This window comes from Lacerta agilis, chromosome 3 (genome assembly GCF_009819535.1).
Source record: "Lacerta agilis isolate rLacAgi1 chromosome 3, rLacAgi1.pri, whole genome shotgun sequence".
Classification (NCBI taxonomy): Eukaryota; Metazoa; Chordata; class Lepidosauria; order Squamata; family Lacertidae; genus Lacerta; species Lacerta agilis.
In genome coordinates, this window is record NC_046314.1 from 42,174,338 (window position 1) to 42,201,207 (window position 26,870).

The 26,870-nt window shown below is 41.0% G+C and overlaps 1 non-coding gene across 1 annotated transcript; it reads left to right on the forward strand.

The window, feature by feature from the left end:
• Positions 1 to 4,757: 4,757 nt before the first annotated feature.
• On the forward strand, positions 4,758 to 4,870 carry LOC117044832. Its single transcript, XR_004426361.1, has one exon. It is a non-coding gene; the product is annotated as a U5 spliceosomal RNA (small nuclear RNA).
• Positions 4,871 to 26,870: the final 22,000 nt, after the last annotated feature.

Here is a 26,870-nt window from a genome sequence, read left to right on the forward strand (position 1 = left end):
TGTCATGATATCAACATGCTAATGATTAGCTGTGATTACCCATGGGAGTGATTCAGGAAAGAGGAAAATGCTCTGGCTAGAAAAGGAAAAGTGATGCCTATCAGCAGCAGATCCTGGAAACAATGGCATCAAGCAGGACTGAGGAAACCAGCGCTGCCCTTAGAATGTCCCTGCAGTCAGGGCAAAATTTGCTCTGTACCCATAAAAGTGGGTGGTTTCCCCAAGAAGCTGAAATTCTTATGAAATGCATTTTTATTATTATTAAAGGAATAATAAAGCCCAGGACTCAATCTGTTGTCTGGCTATCCATTACACATGACGGTAACATTGCAATGGGTTGGCTAATGGTGTTCATGTATTAAAGGCCTGCCCTGAAAAGAAAATTAAGAAATCCAAATCGCTAAGGTCACTCATAGGAGGACTCTTGTGTCACCAGGATCCCATCTGCAATTTCACAGGTCAGCAGTTACAGCTTGGCATCAAGCCAGAATAGTGCTCTGATTTGTGACCACAGCTGAAAAATGCACAAACGAGGAGGAGATTGCTGAGATTGCAACAGGATTTTTCTGGGACAGATGTTTTTGGATGTGATAAATTAGCCTGATGTTTAGTCCAAATCGTAATCAGAGTTACTGTCATACAGTACAAGATATTAAGGAGTGTTTGGATCACCCAGTTGCAGTTCATGACAGTCCCAGTATGTGGGGTATGCAGCACGTTGTGTTGAAGATCTTTGTTGCAATTATGTGTGTGCCTCAAATAGTCACTGAGGTGCCTACAGGACTCAGAAGGAAAGTATTTTATGGACAAAGTATCTTAAGCGTTGGACAGCTCAAAGCCATAGGGCCACTCTGATAGCATTATGCTCCAGAATTGAGTTCTTATGCATTCTCAGCAGAAAATAGAAAGCAAGCCATGCTAGCAGGAACAGGAAAAGCTCCGGATTTTCAAATTTTGAAATATGGCAACCCTAAACTATAAGCTACAGGAATAAATGGCATGAGCATGCACAGAGTGCACCTGGTGCACCTGCATCACAAATAATAAGGTGATACCACAATAGGCATCCTTTGTATACACAGCACATTGTTTAATCATATGACTCAGGATTGGCTGAGTCTTGCAGAGAGCTGATTGACCTGATAACCTGAGATTGGCAGAATTGCTTGCAGGGCTTCTCTGAGTTTCAGTAGAGGTATAAAAGGTGTGTGGGACAGGGGAAGAGTGTGAGATTTTGCAGTATTTATTTATCTATTGCTCCACATTCTCCTTGGGAGTGCTATGCCTCAGTAACCCTGGTGCACCAGCCTCCATTGCCAGGATGTAGTTTCTCAGCAGAAATAGCTGGGGGGAGCGACATCCACACAGCCACAGGGCAGTTCCATGCTACAGCCAATCGGGGAGAATGGTCAACAAATAAGATCACCTGAAACTGCTTCATACTGAACCAGGCCATTGGTCCATCTAGCCTGCTGTTGTCTGTTAGAACTGTCAACCGGTCGCCAAGTTCTCAAGCAATCGGAAGACTCTGTCAGAGTATTGCTACGCAAGAGCCTTATCTTGAGATGCTTAACAGGGAAGGACTGAAAGTGGAACCTTCTGCTTGTGTGGCATATGCTGCACCTCTGAGCTATGGCCCATATCACAGCAGAAGGCATGCTCAGCCAAGTGAACATACAAACTTGCTTCATACCATGCCAGGCAGTTGGTCTCTCCACTGCAATATGATGTGGAATGGTTCTCCAGTTCCAGGCAGAGCGCTTTCCCAGTTATAGCACCCAATACATTGTGGCTGGACATGCCAAGGACTGAACTGGCAGCCTTTCGCTTTCAAATCATTGCTTTACTATTGAGCTATGGCCTATCCTACTGCGTGTGATAGAGCCATAACCCCTTTCATGTATCTGCCTGTTATCGGTTCCATTTGTTCATATGCTGCTACGGCACCCTTGTGTTCATTAGGTTGTTTTCCAAGGCCTGCTGCTTATAACTGTCATAGGTTTTATTTCATCCATCCAATTATTGCTTTCTGGAAAGGGTGTGTGTCTCTTACCCCCTGAGTACATTATATGCATGCCGTACCCAAATAGCTCTGACCTTTGGAAAACAATGCTCAGGCTCAGGCTGTGGCTGGGGTGCATGTCAACAACAAAAGAAGGGTAAAATATTAAGAGTTTGATGGTGTTTTTCATTCTTTCGGATTCATATGGCTCTATTACATTTGGCAACAGTCAGAATGCAGCTGACAACACAGCACGGTGCTGACTACATGACACTGCCTTTGTTCTCTCTGGGCAGGGATTCATGTTTTATCAGTCCTCCCCAATTTGTTCCAGTGATGGGGGGGGGGAATCAATTGTCACACATTTGTCTTGTGCACTCCTAGCAGGAACAGGAATATGGTTGGTTTACCTTAACTCCTGCTTGCTGGGTGCACATCTAAACTGAAGCTGGCTCATACACAGGAGTTTATTTGGGGCCAATAAATCAGGTTTGAGAATATTTGCTTGTGCTAAATGTGGTTTCTTATTATGTCTTAATTCAGTGTCCTGGCTTATCCTAGTTTGTTGTGTCACTTTGCCCAGAGATAACTAAAAATTAGACCATTCATACAACACTCACATTGGAAGAGATAAGGCACAAATTTCTTACTTTTTTGCATTTTAAAGTAAAACTACCATGTGGAACAATACATGATCTGACTGGACTGCTGCAATGTGCTCATGTGGGGCTACCCTCAGAAAAGATCCAGCAACTTCAACCAGTCCAAAATACAGCAGCTGGATTACAAACTTGGGTTCTGCTTAGGCCTCCTACAGTAGCCCCTTAAAACAGCTGGTCTGGTTGCCAGTTGGTTTCTGGTCCCAATTCAAGATGCTCACATCTACATTTCAAGCCCTAAAAGACTCCAAATATCTGAAATGTCACCTTCATCTCTGCTGACCTCCTTGAATGTTAAGATCTGCAGAGGGGGTTCTTTTGGTAGTTCCACCATCTTCAAAATTGCAAGGAGTGGCCATCCAGAAGAGGGCTTTCTCTATGGAAGTGAGATTCACCACCAAAGGTGTGTCTAGTATCTTCATCATGCAGCTTTTGCCTTTTAGTGAAGAGGAACCTTTTTAGGCTTTCACAGTTAGGTATTTTGTTTTGTGGGAACTACTTCTTTTGCTGAACTCATACTGTTCTGTTCCATTTGGAATGGTTTGACTTGCTTTAGAATCACAATAGTTTTACCTATTTTTTACAATTGCATATTCTATGTTGTAAACTGCTATGGGACCGTGCCACGAAGAGGGTGGGTAAGAAAGCTTAGAAAGAGATAAATAAATAAAACACAGCTAAACTTTCTCTGAATTCTGCAATGCAGTTCTCCAAACCGAAAAATGTTTACCAAAATGTCCATATTAGAGGAAGGTATGTACATGAGAACAATGTACAAACATGCATTGCGTTAGGTGAAACTGCTTTGCAAAATAAAGTTTATTTGGAGAAATCTTTACTTAAATTATGACAAATTGTCACGAGGACTTTAAATAGGAAATTCCCAAACTGATGCATAACTGTGATAAACTGAAGGTAAGATGTGAAAAATGAGAAACGGTGAAACACAAGCTTACAGTCTTCCAAGCTTTAAAGGTTCTTTCCTCGTCTAACAAGAGATCTTTGTTAAAAGAGCACACTTCAACAGATGCAACAGCTGCACTGCTTGAGCTAAATGTTTTCCCCACATCTACCACCTACTCACATCCCACTAAACTTCTCCCTTGCAACAATCCTCTCATCCCAGTTATTGTTAACACCTGTTGTGTGTCTTGCTCAAAGGTTAATGATTTAGAACTGGAAAAGGTGTGTGCTTATTAAAAGACTGTCCACAGTGGGAATAACTTCTGTTTGGGGGTTTCAAGTTTTGAGAAAGGAGATTCTGACTAAAGATCAGGAAGAACTTTCTGACAGCAAGAGCTGTATATTTGCAATGCTCTACAAGTATTGGGTATGGCAAAAAGCAAAGGGGGTATTATGGTATGTGGTGAGGTTGCAAAGCGGCACGAAAGTATTGCAATTTAATTAAATGTCAAATGGAAAAGACATTAGGATATGTGATCCCATGAGACCCCATTTTCCCCGCCTCTACTAAATTACATTAATGGCTTGGTAAAAAGAGAACTTAAAGAGATAGCTTGCTATGTGGGTGCTACCTTAACGATTTTATATGAAAACAAATGAAGGCAACAAACTGCTAAGGGAGTGGCTAGGGAAAAAAATGTGTGAGTTGGCCTTAATAATTAAACATGCATTTCACAAGATTAAGAGAGAACAGAAAATGACAAGTTTATCACAAATTGGTCTATTTTTATTAATTAGTGGAAGAAAAAAATTGACAGCTTCAAAAACGCAGCGGTTTTTTGATATTTGATTGAAGTCAGAGTAATTTAAGATCTTTTAGACATAATTTAAATATTTTTATATCAATCTATTGTATTAGTATTGTGGAATTTACCGGTAATTGTAAGATGCATAATTGTGCTCATTATTATGTTTATTTTTAATTATAAATAGCCTTTACACAGGAGAGGGGGAGCAAACCATCTGATTGCCCCCACAGCTAAAGTTACAGCAAAGATAAGGCTACTAATTTCTGTAGACAATAGACCCATCTAGAGATTGGAAAGAGTGAATTTAAGGGTTAATTCTGTTAGTGTTAAAGTATATAGGGTAACCAGCATGCTTGGATCTAATTCGTGTCTGAAGAGGTTAAAACCATAGCTTCTCTTCAGATTATATAAATCTTTCTTCTTTTACTAAAGATTTCCTTGGAGAGTGAGCTGTTCTGCCAGGCTTAGTGTATGTCACTTCCCATCACATTGGGAGGAAATGAGTAATCAAGCCTTTGCTGTGCTCACTTTCTGTGTGGACTTAAGTATGTAAGGAGCTGTGAGCTGGTTGCCCCAGCACATGGCCTTAACTAGTCTCTTTTGTTTCAGGGCAGAATGGAGTATAAAACCAGCATTTTTCGATACCAATAGTTTGGATACTCTTACACCTGTGCATCTTTTCTGACTGCTGTATGGAAAAGCACATGAAGCTGACCTTTGAAGAGTTTTGTAAGTAATCCATTTTATGACTTACTAAATGTGTAGTCTGTCTCTGTGCTAGGGAAGTGGGATAATTTGGAAAGGGCTTTTAAAAAGGGACTTTTTGGAGTCACAGGAAGGGCACATTCTAAAGGTTTTACAGCCTACATTTCCACACTTTTCTTTGCTGCATGTTTTGTGATTATAAATCTCTGCTGGGGTTCTCTCACCAAACACTACTTGCCCCGAATTTGGGTCTTGGCTTCCAGCATTCCAACAAAGTCAACTAGCCAAGAGTGGGGTTGGGTGGAGAGGAATTTTAGCAACCAGGCAGAGTGGCAGGATCCTTGCTGAGGTAGTGCATGCTGTAATCAACTGTGTAGTTTTGAGGGAGTTTTCATCTGTGTGTTTGATTGAATGTCTGCTTGCTATATACGAGTACAAAGCCTGAAGTTAGAAAGACAACAAAAAAGAGGTTCCTTTCTCCTCAAATTATACAATGTTTTTGTTCAGTTTGCTCTAGAGGTCTTATTAGGTCTTTTCTCTCTGGACTCCATCTGGGTTATTTTAATGACTTTCTTAACACCAGACCAATACTGTTTATACAGAGTAGAAGCAGTTTTCCATGCTATGTTCTTTTCAGCCTGCCTAAACTGGAGTTGAGTCCTTTAAACTGAAATGTGCCTTTAGGACATGTATTCTTCTGTTAAGCTATGGCTCCTCTCACATGTGAAGGCATTATATTCTATATATCATGACTTAACATCCTGAAGCCAGAATGTCATCCTTCCTAAGTTGCCTGCCAATTATTCAGATCTACTGTGTTGACATTGTTCGCCTCCCAACTTGGATTTCCCTAAACGGATTTAAGTAACACTCATATCCTCATTATTACTAATCACCGCTAGCAACAACAATGTTGTTAACAATCAGTGACCAATAGCTCATTTACCGGAAGGAGCTACAAATGTTGGTTAGGTGCTTGTTAAGGCCCTGATCAAACATGTTTAATTATGACCCCCAGATAAGAAGACTGCCATTAAAACCCATCACATTATCAAAGGCACTGGCTTATTCTTAGTCCCTGTCTGAAATCATGATTCAGAGCAGCAAGGAAATGTGAGCTTTCACATTTAATCCTTGGGAGGTTCCAGATGAGTGCCAACTCTCCTACTGTTAGCTGCTTTGCATCTCCATGTATGGCACTCAGAACCCCCAAATGGCCTTTTGCTTATCTGCAGCTTAAGGTAATTTATGCTGTTTGGTGTGTCACCTCACAGAGGTGGCTCTTATCAGGAGAGAGAAGGTTTAGAGAAATCTGATCCACTGCAGTGTTAAATCCTCTTAAGGCTACTGCTGCACATAAACAACAGTTTTGTTTTGTTTTTAAAAAGCAAACAATGCACCCTTTCTTGATTTGCTTTATTTTTTCTGAAGTCTGTGCAACTGGCACTGTTTGAGGAGAATTCGTTTAACTGGAAACACCACCAAATACATCTCTGGGGTTGTTCAATGAAAGCAGCAAATATAAAAAAATGTATGGGTCACAGTGAGTTGTGTCCCCCCCCCCCAGTCTCGTGTATTTTCTTTACACTTCTGCTCATGCTGGAGAGTTTTGTAATAGGGGTGAAGGAGAATGTTGTGCTTTGCCCTCTGATGAAGTGCCTGAAAGGCTGAATTGGATTCAATTTCCTGTCAGGAGAGGCTCTGTCCCACTCCAGACTGACCTAAAATTCTAAGGTTCATATGGGGTAGGGCTACCCGATAGTGAGCCGGTTAATGCAACACTGGTGATAATAAAGCTTTATTTAAAAGTGAGGTTCCTGTTACCATCTTCGCTATAGCATTTCAGTAATTCATGAGCTCTCAAACAACACCCAGGGTGGGTTATGCCACCTCAAATGGCTCAGGTCAAAGTACTGCATGTTGGGTGATATATGCCTTTATCCACCTGACTTTTAAAAGGTGTCCACTCATACTCAGTATGTTAATGGCCCTCAACATATGCCACCTCCTGCCACATGGGGAATGGCCATATCTATGTGTGTTATTGTTTTTGTGTTCCAAATATATGGTTATGGACAAAGCCATTATTGATTAGGTGTGTTTATAGAGCCAAAAGGAGTGTGCATTGGCACTGCTTTACTGTTCATCTATATTTCACTATCAGACAGTGACATAGTGACAGAGGTTTTCCAATAGTGCAGCTTGGGGTTCAGAAAATTAACATACGGTACATCTATCCTGAAATCAGTTTAGTTGGGAAATTCATGGCAAATTTCAGTGTTCTGCATGTAGGCAGGAGGTGAATAGTGGTGTGTATATAACAGTTTAATCTTTCTTTAGGATGGCACATGTCTCCAAAACGTCACAGATAATGAGCCTTACAACAGTATTTAAGGATGGAAATAGCTAAATCAATGCTAGTTTTGTCTGGCAGGGATGAATTCCCTCAAATCGTCACAGGTGATGAAGTATCTGACGAAGCATGAGACTAGCGTTTAGTAATCATGACATATCCTGCTGTCATAGCATACATTTCTGTTGCTTTTCCAGGGATCCCTGAAAGAGGTTGCCAAAACACTAAGGCCAAGGTTATTGGAAGACAATTACTGTAGAATCTAAGGGAGAACCAGTAATACTTTGCAATTGATATGTTTGCGAGTGAGAGAGATATGGAGCGAAAAGATGACTCCAGCCCTCCAACCGCATACCCTTCTCTACTCCATGACTCCATATCTCTCACTGCACTCCACAAATTAATGATTCACTTCTGCTTCCACCACCACAGTCTCAAACATGTGTTTCCTCATCCCAATACCCACTCCTTGCTTCTCTGTCCCACTTCCTCCTTTCTTCTCCATAAAGAAACAGCAGCAGCAGCAGTAGCACAGTGGTACCTCTGGTTAAGAACTTAATTCATTCTGGAGTTCCGTTCTTAACCTGAAACTGTTCTTAACCTGAGGTACCGCTTTAGCTAATGGGGCCTCCCACTGTCGCTGCGCCGCCACCACGTGATTTCTGTTCTCATCCTGAGGTAAAGTTCTTAACCTGAGGTACTACTTCCAGGTTAGCGGAGTCTGTAACCTGAAGCATTTGTAACCCAAAGCATTTGTAACCCGAGGTACCACTGTAGTAATTTATTTATACCCCGGCCATCTGGCTGGGTTTCTCCAGCTACTCTGGGCAGCTCCCAACAGAACACCAATAACAATAATAAAAAGCAACAACATCAAACATTAAAAACTTCCCTAAATAGGGAACCCTTCATGTTCCTTCCCAGATGACACCCTATTGCACTTCCCTGTGCCTCCTCTCCCTGTTCCTTAGTCATAGTTACCATAAGTCCCATTCAGACATTGTACATATCCAATAATAAAACACAGAAATGTGGAAAATGTAGCTCACCCACACATCCACATACCCCAACCTTGCCATCCCTCTTTCTCTGCATCATTTAGAAGGGCAAATGACTGAAGCAGGGAGGCTCCTGTACTCATGGAGGCTCCCCCGTGCATTGCAGAACCCTGGAAAATCTGGCTTCTACAGCACACAGGGAGCCTACGCAAGTAGATGCAAGTTTCCTGCTCCAGATAGTCACCTTCTAACTCAGGGGTCGGCAACCTTTTTCAGTCATGAGCCGGTCCACTGTCCCTCAGACCATGTGGTGGGCCGGAGTATATTTTGAAGGGGGGGGGGGGAGAACAAATTCCTATGGCCCACAAATAACCCAGAGATGCATTTTAAGTAAAAGCACACATTCTACTCATGTAAAAACACCAGGCAGGCCCCACAAATAACCCAGAGATGCTTTTTAAATAAAAGGACACATTCTACTCATGGAAAAACACGCTGATTCCCAGACCATCCGCGGGCCAGATTGAGAAGGCGATTGGGCCGCATCCGGCCCACGGGTCTTAGGTTGCCTACCCCTGTTCTAACTCATTGAGATGGTGACTGAGACAGTGAGGGGGGAAGAACTGCATTCCCACCTCATGTGTTGTATTTATGTATTGGTAGAGTGTCTGCCTGCAGACCCACATAATGAAAACTATCATAGAAATATCAAAATTTTCAAAAGTAGGTGGTCCATGGCTTGGCTTTTGCAAAACAGGGGCTCCACAGTACTTGGCTAATTGGGAACAACTGACCTACAGGAATGTTTTATTCTGGGGAAATGTGCATAGAAAAAGGCATCTTTTAGGATCAATGCAGATGAACATGCTTACGAATCTTCACGTGGGTGTGTTTTAATCATAATCATCACAAATCTATGCACAAATGGAAAAATGAGAAACTTAGAGAATCAGAAATTGACAGATTTATCCATCCTAAATGAGGCTGTCATTTCACATTAGATGTGTGGTTAAAGAGAAAGTGAAGTTGTTACCTGTTTTGCATACAGTTTATGAAATTGTGTTCTCTCATTCCTAAGGAATGTGTAAAGAAACTAAAACAAAAGTTTGTCCTTGTTGTTTGTCTCTTTGCCTTTATGTGCGTTCAGTAGTCTCCAGATGGTAAGTAATGTCACAAAAATGGAAGGGGTGCATCACATTTCCTTTGTTGATTGTCCTACTTTAGTGCAGCACATAGATACAGAAGGTCAGATTTCACATTTCAGCATTCAGCAAAATGGGGTCACTCATTGTCAAGCCTATATACAGTTTTGCCATGATTAGAATCAGTCTTTAAGAAGACAAACATACAAAGCTATGGCAAAGTTCATAGTGCTGTTATTGACAATGGCCTCTGTGTGAATCTGGAATCTGACAGAAACTGCCCTACAAAACTTGGGGGGAATTAATTTCATGTCCAGCAAAATGTCAGTATATAATCTTTGTGTATAAAATCTTAAATGATCGTGTTGGCGTTATCCTCCGTTACAACTTAAGTAATTATTATCTGTTTGATTATTAGGCATATGTTATATGGTTTATAAAAATGATACATTGGGGATAGCATTTTCCAGACTGCTTTCCTAATTTATTTTTATCTGTGCTCCAAACCTTCAAGGGTGTTAATAGAGGCCTGAGAATGGATAGAGGCTTGCATAAGGGAACCTAAGTTGATGTTTTGGACTTGGGATTTCCAGCCCATGGTTCATTCTCTTAGCAGTACCAGGTCCGTAAGAAAAGAAATCAAGATAACACTATGTTAACTCTGTGTCAAAGATAATCTTCAATTACTACATGCAGTAATACGGGACTTTTGGTTAACAGAAGGTGTGTCACATAACCCCATTGAAAATTGGTCTTATGAATATGAGTCATGCAGAATATAATTCTGATGTAAGGGGTTGTAGTTCAGTGGTGGAGCATATGCTTTACATGTAGAAAGTCTCATGTTCAGTCAACATCGGGTGATGGGAGATACCTCTGCCAGTGACTCTGGAGACTTTCTGTGAGTTGCATTAAATAGCGAATGAAAATGGGCCAGAGAAAAATGAGGCTTGCCAGAGCAGGAGAGTAGAGTGGTAATGAAGGTAGTGGATGACAAAATGGAGAGGACTTTCATCCTGGTGTATGGAAGAGTGGGGAGGTTGGGTGGCGGAGTTGTGGTGTTGGAAGAGTGAAATGAAACCATGGGTGGAGAGATTAAGAAATATTCTGAGCTGGCAGAGAAATTGCTGAGAGAGGGGGGACTCTGCGTACAACTTGGAGAGTATCTGGTAGAGGAAGCTACCAAGCCTTTTGCGACACGTCTGGAAAAAGAATGGAAGAGGTGGAAATGGAGGGATGCCTTTTTTTCTAATTTAGGTATCCTTCCCATTTCTGATTTTCCCAACAGGAAAAATCCAACAGGAAATTGTATTTGAAGATATTGAGCTGGGTGTGAATTAAGGAATATACAATAAGTAAATAAGTATGGGTTACTGTTTTCATTTATGGCCACAGTGGGAAGACTCCTGTCTAAATACAGATAAAGGATCTGTTTTTTTCTCAACATTGGAGGTAAAGTAGGTACTTTGGGCACTGACCCATGTGCAAACAACAACAAACCTCAGGCTCTCTCACTCTTTCATATCGAGCATAGCCCATGAGGCGGTGACCAGAACTTTTGCATTCAATTTCAAAGTAGTCAGTACTTTGCTATATGTATATTAGGAGGAAATAGGCTTGTTCAAACAAACCAGGATCACTTACACAAATTGGAAACAAGACAGATGTAGCCAACTCAGTACCAGGTTGTCTGATCCTGTTAATATTTGGTGGCAACTATTTAGAATTCCCATGAATGTATCAGATTGCATGAATCCCTCTGGCATCCAACTAAAATGTGTTTAGTCATGAGATGCATATATCTATCTAGTCTTGTGTGCATGATTTCCTTTAATGAATGTCTGCCCTGCCCTGCCCCAAGCAAATGCTTCATTCCTTCCATTCTGATGCATTTGTACAGAGCAATTATATTTTTTGTCTGCTTCTGGGTAAGGTGAATAGCATACTTATTTCAACATCAAATTTTAATTGGTTCTATTCTCCATTGCTTTATTATCCTTCAGACTCACTGCACTTGTTTCAGTTTTATTTCACTCTTCAGGTTGCCTGAACTATATACAGTACAGCACATTGGTAAATAAGACTTTAACAATACAGCATTGTTTCTGGATCTTTCCATTTAAAAAAGTGTCACTTTCATAATTCTTGAGACAGTCAACCAATGACTGGTTGTGTCACTTTCATAATTCTTGAGACAGTCAACCAATGAGACAGTTTAGTGATTCATTAGGATGAACAAATTTATCAGTTTCTTGTTGTTCCACTTTCTGGTTTAGCCCATTTCTACATCACCTTGCTGCTCCCCCCCCCTTTTTTTTTACAAACAGGTAGGCACAAAAAACCATACATAATTCCATATGCAATTTTACTTAATATTTTCTGCAAGCAACTTTCCCTTTTCATATGCTGCTACACTAAAATATGCATCATATGTGTACTTTCCCCTCAATAATGCCTTTTTAATACATTTTGTTGTTTTTGGAGAACCACATCACAAAAACTGGCGAAGGATAGCTTTATTTCAGTTCAAGTTTGGGAAGTGCAAATTAGATTGTTCCGTATTGAAATCCAAGCCAAACGAATTTGGAAGCAGCATCTGCCTTGTATGCAGTAAGTCTCAGATTCAATCCCCAATGGCACCTCCAAGCAGAGCTGGGAAAGACCCCTGCCTCAAACCCAGAGGTGGTATAAGGGCAGCTTCCTATGTTCCAGTGTCTTGCAACCCAAGTGGCTTCTCTTCAGATGAGACAATTATTTCTTCCCAGACCACACTTCCAATCAGTATGGTGTCATGTTGAGTGTCAGATTAGGACCTGGAAGACCAAGGTTCAAATCCCTGCTCAGTCATAAAGCTGACTGGGTGACCTTGGGCCAGTCACTGCCTCTCAGCCTAACCTACTTTACAGGGTGGTGGTGGTGGTGGTTGTAAAGAGAAAATGGGGAGAAGGAGAACTATATATCCCACACTGGGCTCCTTGGAGGGAAAAGGTGGGATATTGATGCAATAAACAAACACATAAACACTATTTGTATTGAGGATTCTTTCCACAGCTGTAATCATCAAATTTGACCATGGAAAATGAACCCAAAGGCTAAGAGTTCTACCAGTCAAGCCTATCTGATGCGGTGTATGTGTGTATGTTTTAATTTAAACTATATTCCAATTATAAATTGCACACGAGAGAGATGTCTGCTGACACAACTTAAGAAAAGGGCAACATTTCCATAGGTTTAAAGCTAATATCCACATCCTTGTCCTGCGGAAGAAAGTGCCATCATAAACCTTTAATGACCAACTTTTCTCCCTCATTACATGATATTTGGTGTTCCGAGACCCCATTCAAACTGCTCACATTGCCAAAAGAAACATGAGCCAAAAGAGAAGCAAATTTTATTCTATTTTCAGTGACAGGTCGGCCATATGAAATATCTAAAACAATATAGCTCTCTGACTGCTGGCGCCGAGCCAGGAGTTAATAGAAAAAAATTACACATATGGTTAGCAATCCCCTGGCTAAATTATCTACAAATTCCTGAGAGAAAAGCAATTTACTACAGACATTGAGACGAGCCAATGTAAAACTGATCCTTAAGAAAAATAAACCCACAAAAGAATGTGCCTTACCTCCCTCCCCCACTTCGGCCAACCAATATCCTTAAGACTGATCTCAAAGTATTGGTTGTCGTTCCGAGGCGCAGATTAGGAGGTTATTTAATGGTGTGAATCAAAGGGTAGATATCCTCCTCCTAGACAGAATGGAGCATTATTAATGTGTTGGGACATGGCACACTTCTCCTTCTCCACACTGGGCAAAGCAGAGCAGATGTTTCATTAGAGGTTCAGAAGACAACACAACAGAATTAATAGCCATACATGCTTAAAGGTAGTGGGAGTAGTACAGGGAAGTTATCTGTTGGAGAGAGAAAGAGACTGTGTGTCATTCTTATTCCCTTGTGGTATAACATTAACTAGTTTAGGTAAACTCCTCGTCTGTTAGGATTTATTCCCGTTCCTCCTTTCAAAGACTTAGTGATTATCAGGATACGTTGGGAGAGAAAAGAACACACCAGACAAATCAATGTCATTCTCCTAGAAAAAGCTGAAGACGTCAGAGACAGTGCGGAACAAAGCTATGGCACAGGGGAACCTGGAATAGATTTGGCTGAATCCCATATACAATGAAGAAAAACAAATCTGAAGCACCTAAGAATTTTATTTGTTTGTTTAAATAATTTTTGCTACACACAGAGAGAGAAAGCGTCCCACGGTGGCTTGCAGATCACTACAAGCTTACAATCTAAAAAAGACATGACGTAAAAGAGAAACAGATTGGGAGGGGAAATGAAAGAAACGAGCTTGGATACAAGTTCTTAGTTACAGTACAAGGTTTTTCCTAATGATCAGCTGGGGTAGGAAACCAAAGAGAGAAGCCCAAGGCTGCTGGGTCTGTTCGTTGTTCCTCTGACAGTAGGTGGGATCACAGCCAATCACAGGCAGAGCCAACTATTTCCAGTTTTGTCCTCCTCCTCCTCCTCACTGCAGAACTCTACAACTGAGACTAAGGAGGAGGAGGAAGAAGCTGGCAGACAGTTCCACACCTGGATTGGTTGTAAGTAAGAAGGCAGGCAGATGGGGCTGGCTGCAAGCAGGCTAGCTTTGGTGGGACAGCTCCCCATTCACTTACTCTGCTGTAGCCTGATGTAATGGTCTATGAGAGGTGACAGGTGATGGATGGAGGAGCCTTGCTTCTCAGCAGAGCTTCTGCTGGGTGGCCTTCCATCCCTTCTTTAAGGATAAATGTGAGTGTAATTTCAAGGGCACCTCCAACATCTAGTTTAGGAGGTTAGGCCCAAGCAGGAGAGAAAGTAGCTAAAGGAGAAAAGACCTGTTGTACATAGCTTTACAATAAACTATTTTTTTTGTCCAGCTCCTCTGACCTACTCTTCACTTAAGCAGATAACATTACACCTTCTTTTTCTTCCTCTGTCGCCACTTGTGATGACTGCTGCCAGGTGGACAGATTTTTCACTTGCCCAGTTCTCTGTTTGAACTGGCCAATTGTCATACAAAAGGGGTCTTGATTCCTCCCCCCAGTTTGGCACTTTTGGTGTTTCGTGGTGTGTGTGTGTGTGTGTTGTTGTTGTTGTTGTTGTTGTTTTAATCCTTTCCATTTTGGCTGTTCTTCTCTCCCATGACATCATTAACAAGACCTGATACATTTGAGGACTTACCTTATTTCCCAGTTGAATTGCTGTGTTTCATCTAAACACATAGAACCAACAAGGTGAAGGTTTTCTCTGGCCGCAGTGGACCCTAATAAATTGTCTCAGTGTTGTCACAGATGCTACCTTTTGAGCAGTTGTGCAAATCCTTCCCACACCCTCGGACTGTGTGTGACTTTTCTGCATAGAGGCATTGGCTCTACTCTGGAGACATCAAAGTGAGGAGAGATCAGGGCTATTGGCATCCTGTATACAAACAGCAAAGGAAAGGAATGGAGGTTTACATAGACTTAGTTCAGAATTCCCCAGACAAAGGTTTGTGCCATGGGACAACTCTATGTTTAGTTTGTCCTTGGGCTGCCCAGATTCATTTTAGCCAGATTAATGGATCTGCTTTATTCATTTAGGAAAATGAATGTTTGCATACGTTTTGCTCAGACCCATATGCCTTCTGTCCTTTGCTGCACAGGTTGGGCTTTTCATGCTTCTGTGGGGCAGGCAGGCAGGATGTGATCAGCAGGAACAAGCCTAAAGAGTGACTCATAGGTGAATATTACAATTTTTTGGATCCTGTGCCCTTAATGTTCCATCAGCAAGGCTCCACCCTCCCTCCAGAGTTTCTGAGAAGGGAGGGCGTGTAGACCAGTGTTCTTTAATTTTGATCCTCCAACTTTACTCCAATAAGACCGTCTCACCTTGTGCAACTTGCACATAATGCTGCAGCTGCACAGAAGGTGTTGCATCTTTGTCTCTAGACCACAGTTGTGGGTAGTTACAGTCCTTTGGTGACTGAAGCGTTCCTATAGGATTTTGTCTTGTACGTGTCTTTCAGAATGGTTTCATTCTACCATCCTGTTGCATTTTGTAATTCCCTTGGTTAAATGCAATCTATACTGGAACCTCATGCCAAACTCTGCAGGGTGCAGGGGAGAGGCTTGGAGGCAGAGGATGCTGAGCACGTACCACCATTCCAGAGTTCTCTGTGTTTGCATGTTCCTTTCAGTTGGTTAACTCCTGTGGTAAAGCCTGCTCAGCCTTTCTATTTGATATTCAGATATGAAAATAAAAGTGATGCCGATTCTTAAACTTCTGCTGTGCAGTGTGGGCTGATTTGCATGTTACAGTTCCTGTGTTCCAGTCAGTGCTTGGGAAGTTGAGTGAAAGCTGAAAGCTGATAGCATTGAAAAACTACCAGAACTTCCCTTCGTCTTGATTAAGAGAAGGTAATGCATGGTAGGATCCATGATTTAGGCCACATCTCATTATCACTCAGGAACACTTCCATATCTGATCAACACACTGGTTGTAAATTCCGAGGGCATCTCATTTAGAGAAGCCATCCCGGTTTCTGATTTGATCCCAGAATGTCCCACTTTTCCTTAGGATGTCCCTATTTTTACTGGAGAAATGTTGGAGGATATGGCGTTATCCAACCCCCGAGCTGTCTGAAGGCAATCCTGTATAGGGAAGTGGTTTTTTTTTAATGTTTAATGCTTTATTATGTTTTATATACGTTGGAAGGTGCCCAGGGTACTGGGGCAACCCAATGAAATGTGTGGCTATAAATATTTAAAATATTCTATTTTCATCGGAGAAATGTTGGAGGGTATGACATTGCTAAACGTATTATGAAGTATAAAAATAGCCACCGCGAATGCTCTGAATCCCCACCCATGTAATCTTGAATATATCCCTCTTAACAATGTTCTTTGCTTACATCTAAACAAGATTATATGTGTCCCCTTCTGAAAACTATGTGTGTCTTCCGCAACACTCAACATTTCCCCTTGGGGAAGGGTCATATAATTCAGTAGTATATAATATCCATTTTGCATGAAGAAGACCTAAGGAACAATCCCTGGCATCTCCTGGTAGATCCAGGAAAGTCAGAAACACCAGAGAGCTACTGCCACCCAGCCCACCCAGGCAGTCCTGAGCTGGACTGACAAATGGACTGTCTTGGTTTAAAACCAAATCCCATGTTCCAGCAACACACTGAAATTTGAAATGGTGCACTTGCTGCCTTGTACACATCCGTTGCCCTCTAGGGCTGATGAAAATGAGTTAAATGCCCAGGCAGGGGGTGAAAGTGGGTGTCTCTCCTAAGGACTGCCCATACCTGCTTAATGAAGCTCTCCCATTTGCAAATAGCTTCTGAGTTGGAGCTTTTACTTTAACTCACAATAGTTGCCTTCATTAAGTAGCACAAAGGAAGGGACTCAATTGGTTTTAATACTATAAATCTTTTGAGTACATATCCAAATTGCCAAGTACCTTTTTTTGAGGGGGGGGAGATCCCCCCCCCCGCTAAAGCGCATAACTATGCCATAGCCCTATCTATAAAAGAAAGCATATTAATGCTTAACTCAGCATAAATGTTTGCTTGCGGACAGAAAAGTTTAAAAGCAATCTGCATGCCATGCTACATAGGCACACTCAAAGACAAATGATTTCTTAATGTGTGAAGACAGGGAATTGCTATAGGTTTATAGCTAAATTCAGCAAAGTAGTATTATATATGTCCTGCTGCTAAGAAATTATTCAGCATTTCGTTTGTCTCTTCCACCCCAAAACCCTTCACATAAACACACTTCTCTGTAGTTTTACACATTGAAGCAAGAAAGGCAATCGGTACCCCATAGGCTTACTAGACAGTGGTTGTTTATTACGTTTATCATCATTTTTACAGCCTGATCCACAGCCCAGTTAAGTTGATTTAAACCTCTTTCTTTTCAATGAGGCTAAATTGGCTCAAACAGAGTCATTGGCTGTGGACGGGCTGACACAGATATGCCACCTTACAGCATTTTAATGGTTCTCTCTTAGCTAGAAATGCAATTTTTGTGCAAATGCTGTCTTCATGAAATAATCAAAAAATGGATACCACTGTGAAAGAGTTAGATTACATCCAGGGTTTTTATTAATCTGGCAATAAATACACATATTGTTATGATTTTGGAAGCTGGGGGTTAAACTGTATGCCAAGACCCTTCTAATTCCTAGAATAGCAAGGCTAGCTTCCTGGTGAGGTCATGGGCCATTGGGGAAACAAAGGGAGTGGCTCTGTGCCAGATAGCAAAGTCACTGGTAGTTAGAAAGACAAAGGGCAGAGTGGAGAGTGGAATTATGTGAGCTAGAAGGCAGGAACTAGAAGCTGGAAGCAAGGCAGCAGGCTGGGAAGGCAAAAATTCAGAGCCATGCTTGATTTCTTCTAGCTATGGCTAAGGAAGAGGCAAGACCCTTTTGTGGTGTTGCTGTGAACCCCTCCATCATTGGTTCATATATGTGTAAATAAACCATATATCATAAAGACACCACAGTCTCCATTGTACCTCATGCCAAAGGAAACATGACCCTCCTGGACCCCTGAAATCTCACACCACTCAGCAATTGGTGTAGCATAACTCTCTCTATCCTTACACACACACACACACACACACACACAGAGAGAGAGAGAGAGAGAGAGAGAGAGAGAGAGAGAGAGAGAGAGAGAGAGACCTTCAGACAGACAGACAGATGAAGCTGGATTAAGCACTTGTCAGGGACATAAAAAATAAATGAAAAGCAAACTTGGAAGATGCTGGGCAGTGTGGGTAAAGTGGGGGATACTCCTTCCTCCTCTTTAAACATTTCCCCCTACATTTAATCTAATTTTACTTTCTGTGCAATTTTAAAAATTAGATCTTCTTAAAAACAAAAACTGGAAGACACATTTCAAAAACGTCAGCCTGACCATTTATCAGTCATGTGGTAGCAGATCATTCATTTTTCATTTGTTTTCCTTACCACTCACACATTTGTCAATCACTGTGTAAGTATATAGTGAGGCAATATTTGTTTTTAGTTAAAAAAAAGAGGGATAATCGTTAGGCTATGACATCATAGCTGTCAACTCCCCCCCCCCCTTTAAGGGAAATTCCCTTATTCTGAATCTGATTCCTCGCAAGAAAAGGGAAAAGTTGACAGCTATGTATGACATTAATAAGAACAAAAAAATGTTCAACAGTTTAGCAGCACAAGTTTTACAATTCATAAAGTCTGCATGGAGTGCAAGTAAGTAAACTGCTTAATTTGCAGTTTCCAAAACAATAAGTGATCGTAAAGGCAACTATCCTTCAAAATTTGCACTTCTCCAAATTTTGTAGTGTAGTTCTACATAGAGATGTAAAATTTCTGGAAAAAACCCCATTTTTTCCAGGGGGAAATGGAAATTTTCAGAAAAATTGGAAAAAAATGCTACTTTAGAACTTCTTTTTTCTTTTCCAGATTGAAAGTCATTCTGTTACTTTAGAAACATAACATATAACTATGGACTATTTTAATGGGCATAAAATTATCACAACTAGCATATTAAAAATATACTGTATCCAAACTATTATTACAAACAGAATTTACTTTTAAAATAATATTTATTTGTATTTGTAACAAATGGAGCAACAGTCTCCTGAACTGTTTACTAGTTTATGTGGAACAAAAAACAAAACCACAAAACAATTTTTAAAAAATCCAGAAGTAACAATTATTCATTGGAGAGTTCAGTTTGTAACCTAGGACTTACTTGTCCTCACAGACATTAGAATAATCTGATACCATACATATTTTTTAGAAATGATTTATAAAATATTTGAACCCCTTATCTTAAAATATTTTATTCATCATGTTAAAATAAAACATTCTATAATCTTATTTTTTATTTTTCCAATTTTTCAGAAAAAACAAAAAAGGCTTCAGGGAAAAAAATTAATGGGCATTTCCACCACATGTGTATAAATGTTCCTTCATTTCCACAATTTCTCCAACATTGCGGAGAAATATTTTTGTCTGTTTTGCTTAGCAATGTGGGATGCAAGTACCATCTGTGGGTTATCTTTAAGGTGTTCTCTCTTATTCGGTTTTTTTCCGGGCCTTCACATCTCTAGTTCTACAGCCAAGTAATATATGCCAAAAAGTGTATAACTGGGGGAACTTTGCAGAAAAATGTATATATATTACTGTGTATAATACACAAAAATGCATACCAAAATGTCCATATTTAAAAAAAAATGCACTGAAACACTGATGAATATTCATTTGGACTTAAAAAAAAAGATCACAAACTGCTGCAGAAATGTGCACAGAACTTAAGGCTGGGAAAATGAGAAACTGGGAGAAACTGAAATTGATAGATTTGTCTGTTTCTAACGGGGTTTTCTCATGACCACACACTGCAGAATTTTCTATGGAAATATATGCAATACCCATCAGCTTCCTTAAATCAACAAACAGCTGTTAAAATGTTGCATGGGTCAGTTTTCATTGGAAAAGGAGTAACTAGAGGCAAATGGCTGAACAGAAAACTGAGGTGGCTCAGACTTCTATGTTTCTCGACCTAAAGCACTTGACTCTTAATCCTAGAAGTATCAGTATGTGAATGGATGACAGCTATTAAGAGTTTAGGAAATGATGTGCTGCATATAATCAGAAGCAGGACTCTTTACTGCAATTTCAAAACGCTCCAGAATTAAGTTGTTGCTTTATGGGTTGTGCCTTTTGATCCGTGGCTTAACCCCCCCCCCCCGCCCCATAGCCAGAAGTTGTGTTTTTAAAGTGGGTTGTTTATTGGAGCATCATACTGCTTCACTATTTTGTTTCAAAATACCAGCTTACTTTTCATTCTTCATGTTTGTCGATTGCGTTACCTACTTTGTATCATGCTTTCCTTTTCCAGTTTCATGAAGTAATAAATACAGTTAGGTAAATAAAATTGTGGAATTCTTTAAATGGTTATCAGGCCAAACCTGCTCTTTTGTTGTTACCAATTAACCTTGGACTCATTCTCAATGCCATCAGGGCAGTAACAGAGCACAAAATGACTTCTGCTCTCTGTATCCCGACACCAGGTACCAGTAGTAATGATGGAAACACCTTATAGTAGGTGCCTGAATGGAACAATGTAGGAGATGGGGTGGCGGCATGCAGGGCAAAGGCAGCCTCTAAAATATTGAGGTTTCCCCACACTATGAAGGCCTTCAGAAGTCAAAAGCAGCACCTTGGATAGTGGCAGGCACTGTGAGAAAACACAACATGGGCTGTCCAAACCTCCCCATTGCACTGCCAGAAGCTGTCAAGGAGCAGCTCCAGCACAGAACATGTCAGAGACAACAAGCCTGAAAGTCACAAAGGTGTGATCAGTGTGGTAAGATGTACACTATACAATAAGTGGTGGTGATGTGCAATAGATATGATGGGTGGGGAAAAATATATTGCAGGTGTGTCTTTAACAAAAAGTAGTGCAAGGGGAAGAGTATTTCTAGACCTCTTCAGAGGAGGAAACATCATCCCATCAATCACAGCCCACCCAGCCCCTTTGAAAGTCCTGGTTTCAACCCCTGAGCTTATTTAGCTTCTATTTTGGTATATTGGTCCTACTCCAGATTTAGGTTCCAGATAGGACACGTTTGCCGCAAAAAGTAAAGGCTAAAAGCCTCCATAAATGCATAAATCAATGCACAAATCAATGTATGATTAGCTAGCCTATTTCTTCAGCCAGGATTTAGCTCAGCAGAATCCGCACACTTGGAAGAATGAAAAAAAGAAAAGAAAAAGAAAGAGTTCACCATTCATGTTGTTTAGTTGACTGGATTTGATATCCACTCTGTTTTGTTTACCCTTCTTGTCTTTAGCTATGTGGGCAAGGCGTGGCCCTTTCAAAATCCCCTTTATTTTTTATATAGTGGGGGGGATGTCTGTAAAGCATGCTCTTATCTCATTTTGAACTTTTGACCATTCTAATCAAGAAGATGCTTTGCTTGCTTTGCATACTATTAGCATACAGATCTGCTCTTGTGAAGACAAGTTATCCAAAATCCCATCTATGTGTCACTAAGAGCAAACATAATCACAGCTAGCATTTTACTTTCATGCTTTTTACCGTAAAAAAGTATTTTCTTTTCATGTCTTTTCAAATCCTCTTGAATAAGCTATACATTACCAGTTGCTCTCCCATCTGTCTCAATTTAGTCTCTTTGACAAATTACATTCTGGCATGAGGAATAAAATCATAATACCAAATCAGCTTCACTTATATAAGTTATTAGCCATATTTTATTTACAATGGTGCTTTATTTAACACCTCCCTTCCTCTCCCTTTCCCCCATCGAACCCCACAGAAACTTTTTGAACAGCTTTAGAACAGGGGTCAGGAACATCTGGCCTGTAGGCCAAGGACTTTCTGACCAGCCTCTTCTGAACCTCCCTTGAGTGCTTTAGTCTGGCTTGAACGTCTACTTGATGATGCTTTTTGCTTGCTTGGATAGAGAGATGTGTGGATGTTGTTGGTATGGGGTAGTCGAGCATAGAAATATTTGGATTTGGGGTGGGTGAAATGTTGCCTTCTGCACGACAATAAGCTTTGCATCTATTGCCATGCTTGATTTTGCCTCTGTCCCTACGCAGCACTGTCATAGATCTCTGGAAGGATGCCCACAAGGGGGAAAAGGTTTCTTCCCCCTTGCGTTAGAAACTCTTGTTAAAATTCTGCAATGGAACATCCTGTCAACATTAGAGATACTTTCACATTCTCTTTCTGCCTCCTGCAAACTGTATCAGTTCCTACTCATGTCCATTACTAAGTGGGAAATGTGTTCACTTTTCAGCTTTTTAAGGCTTTCGGTGACATTGGCTACAAGGTCTCATCATCTCATAACCTCTCCGAGAGTGCCCTTCACTTTTAGACAGCGTGCATTTATTTGTGCTAAATGCTCAAGTGGTGCTTTCAGGATGTGAAGCATTTTCAGTTTTGCCTCTTCAGTTATGACAGGCTTCAGAGTGCCCAAGTTAGGTGCAAACTCTCATATTGAATTCATTGTTTTAGATTTGTTCTTGCATTTCAAAAACCCAGCAGGCTGCAATCTGTTCTGGGATACATTTAACTCAGTTCTGATACTCTTGTGTGTGTGCGTGTGATGTTTCTGGGACAGGAGATTTAGAGCAGAGAATCAGCAAAGGACAGTGGAGGTGTGCTTTCCTTCCCATTTCTTCCCTCGAAGATCATGTTTGCTGAAGCCAAGCCAAGCCACTTGGAGCTAACAAGAAATAATGAGCAAGTGCTTTTTCTGTTGTTGTTTTTTGCGTGTGTCTGAATACTGCCCTGTGAGAGGTATTTGATTTTGTTTGCATTTTATTGAGAAACAACCTAGTTTGCACTGCTTGAACCAATGTGTAAACCTTCAAAATTTGTGCTTTTCTGAATTTTGCAAGGCAGTTCTCCGGCCGAAAATTCATATACTTGGGAATGTACACGCATACATACACATATATAGATTTACTAGTGAAAATAACACAAAAATGCATGTTATTAAAGGAAATTGCTTGCAAAATTGTGCATATTAGTCAGTCCTGCATCCAAAAATGTGTTTATTAGGAGAAACCTGCTCAATGATGAGAATTTTCATGAGGAGCTTTTTAAAAAAATGTTCAAGTTGCTGCAGCGAATCAGAGAACTGAATTTCAGATTAGAAAAGTGAGAAACCAAATATGACAGCCTTTCCCATCCCTAGTCAGGTTTTATTTACAACAACACAGCATCAAGCCTCATTTGTTCCTGTTTGTGTGAAATGTGGAGTTAGCCATTCAGCAATTTAAGGTAGCATTCTGTTTCAGGATTCAGATTTCTTACTCCATTCATCTAATTGTGGTCATTACACAATTTTACTACTGAGGACTGAGGTAGGGCATTTTTCTTTGGGTTTTATCTAATTCACTTACACTGTATGCTTTGGATTTCTGCAAACGCTTCCAAATTTCATCAGACTCATTATGAAAGGAATTGGCCAAACCATTGTTTTCCAAGGGAAATGTCATTACAAGTGCTTATATTCCTAACTGAATGCAAGACTGCACAAGGTAAATAACCATTCTTGCTTGAATGTAATTGTTGGCTGGCTTTTTATGACTCCTTGATCCAAAAGTATGCAACTGCCCAGATTTACCACTCTTCAGTTAATGTTAAGTTTGCCAGAATAGTCATGCTGTTGCTAATTTCTGACCAAGTCTGGTTTTTTTTAAGAAATATATTCTTAAACTGTGACGTGTGCTTCAGTACCAGCTGTTCTGTATGTGAAATGTTACAGCCCATGTTGTGTGCTAGTGTGTTGCATGGATCAGAATGTGTGTGAGGCACCTAAGGTCTGCATCTCAGCACAACCATGAAGCTCACTGAGAGTAGTGGAGGAAGGGGCGTGTGGGCCGCCCCGGTTGTCATCACTGGGGGGGGGTTTGACAAAATGACAAAAATGAGTGGTGGTGGTGGTGGTTTTTAAAAAAGGGCTCACAAAACTTTATAGTTCAGTCAACAAATGCAATGAAACGCAGCTGGCACTGGGGGCCGGCACTTACCGCAGGGCCTGCAGTGTACCCATGCCACATGTTTCTCCTGGAAGTGACGTGGTGGCTTGGGTGTCTGCAGGCTTGGCGCTGCCTGAAACGGCAGCGTGGAGCTTGTGTCTACCCACTGCCTTTCCCTCAGCCACCCTACAGCTGAGGGGGAGGCTGCGGAGAGGCTCCACGCAGCGCCCCCACCCCCATGGTTGGTTGGCTCCCCCCTGCCGGCTGCAGGACACACGCGATGCACCGGGCACCCACTGACGCCAGTCATTATCTCCATTGCCACAGGATGCAACCCTTCTATTCATGCCATTTATCATTTCATTTCACTTTTTTTATTAAAGATTTTCTTAGTTTACAAAGTGTGTGTAATGTCTCTCGTATTTTTCCATAAAACATTTTTACAGATCAATTTTAGTTGTTGAGACATTGGGGGGAGGGGGAGGAAGTGGGTGGGATGGGTGGGAGGGTGGGGGGGAGATGATGTTTCTATTTTCCTTAATATATGTAGGATTTGGTGTCAGCGTCGCTTGTGTTGGTTCTTTGTTGTTTGCTTGTGTTTCTTTGGCGGTCAGAGGTCGCGATCGGCGTAGGGTTTGATTGTTCATTTGTGGTTGGCTGTGGTGATATTTGGTTTCCTGTGTGAGTGGGGTTGGTGGGTGTTTTGGATCAGGTTAGCCATATTGATTTGTATGCTGTTGGTAGATTTTTGTCATTGTCTTGTTGGGCTGTGTGTGCGATGAGGGGGGCCATACGGGGGTGAAGGTGTCTTCTTCTGTTTGTCCCCGTGCTAGTTTTAGGTTGCTGGTATTTCATTTCACTTTTAATTTGTAGGCCGCCTTTCTATATTACTATAGCAACTATAATACTATATTACTATAGCAAAAAAATATACAAAGATCACACACCTTATAATAATCAGTACAAAAAAGTCATAGTAAAACATAACTTTAAAATGGAAACAACTTATATCAAATAAAGTAATATTCAATAATCCAATAGAATATAATAGTGCACAATGAAATTAACTCTCAACACATCAGCAAATAATAATGAAACAGAAATTTATTCTTATCAATTACAATAAAAAAATTACTAAACTATGTTCAATAAAAATAACTGCAAATCACAATGTGTAAAATACCACAGAATATTCAAAACCACATAAAAAGATCAAATTGAGAAACAAAGACACACAACTTAATATTTATTTTAAAAAACATACAAACAAACCCTGAAATCCTCTTCTCACTTCCCAGCTGCTATTATTAAAGTCATGGCCTGGGAGAGGCTATTGCTCAGCTAGACTTGACTGAGATTAGGGAAGGCAAGGCTCCTTCTCCCTTCTTTGCACTTCCTTGCTGAGGAAGCTTGACTTCTGCTGGATCATTTTAGAGTCTCTCTATAGGTTTTCTTTTGATGGGTCTTTTCCAATCAACATCCAGCCAGGAGCACCGTGGACAGCAGTTTTCAGTTCCTTTGTCATTTTTGTAAAGAAGTATGCAAGACTAGGCCTGCCACTAAGTTCCTGGCTCCTTGTCAGAGTATAAAGTCCACTGAACTGGGGCCAGGAGTCTGCATTTCATCTGAACCTTGAGCGTTTGGCACCCAAGGCTTGGCCTCTCATTTCAGGCAGACAACAAGCTCAGGCTTGTCACCTGGAAATCCCAGAGAGTCTGGCACCCACAGCTTTCCCCCTCATTCCATCCAGGCAATGAGGTCCAGCTTGCACAGCAGATATCCTAAACCAACTATTTTGCATAATTTCCCATTATGATATGCTTATACAAAGCTCCTTGATCCGGGTCCAGCATAGCCCATTGTCAATCTGTAAAGTGCACAGCAACCTGAAGCAGCCATTGTCCTGAAAACCTCAGTCATTCTTAGTTTTTCAGACTGAACAGTCCAGGTAACCTATAACAACTGACAACACTGCTGTGAGTGGTCAGGAAGAACCAGCTGCACAAATGTATAAAAAGGGGGGGGGCACCTGGATTGTCAATAGAACATGTGAAAAGGATCTCGGGGTCTTAGTAAACCACATTCTTAACTTGAGTCAACAGTGTGATGCAGCAGCAAAAAAAGCTAATGCTATTCTAGGCTGCATCAACAGAAGCCAGATCAAGGGAAGTCATAGTACCACATTATTCATTATTGGTCAGAACACACCCAGAGTACTGTGTCCAATTCTGGGCACCACGATTTAAGAAGGATGTTGACAAGCTGGAATGTGTGCAGAAGGGGGCAACCAAGATGTTAAAGGTTCTGAAACCAAGCCTTATAAGGAATGGTTGAGGGAGTTGGGTATGTCTAGCCTGGTAAAGAAGAGACTAAGAGGAGATATGATAGCCAACTTCAAATATCTAAAGGGCTGCCACATGGAAGCTAGAGCATGTTTTCTCCTGCTCTGGAGGGTAGGACCTGAACCAATGGCTTCAAGTTACAAGAAAGGGGAGTCTGACTACTGTTTGACAGTGGAACAGAGTCCCTTAGGAAGTGGTGAACTTTCCTTCCTTGGAGGTTTATAAGCAGAGGTTGGATGGCCATTTGTCATGTGTGCATTGCAGGAGGTCGGACTAGATGACCCTTGGTATCCCTTCCAATTCACAATTCTGTAATTCTATGAAAGTTAACATATTACTCACTGTGGTTTGATTTAGTGTGGGTTACAGCATGTGCCCATGCTGGAATTCATAATCTTGCTCAATTTGCT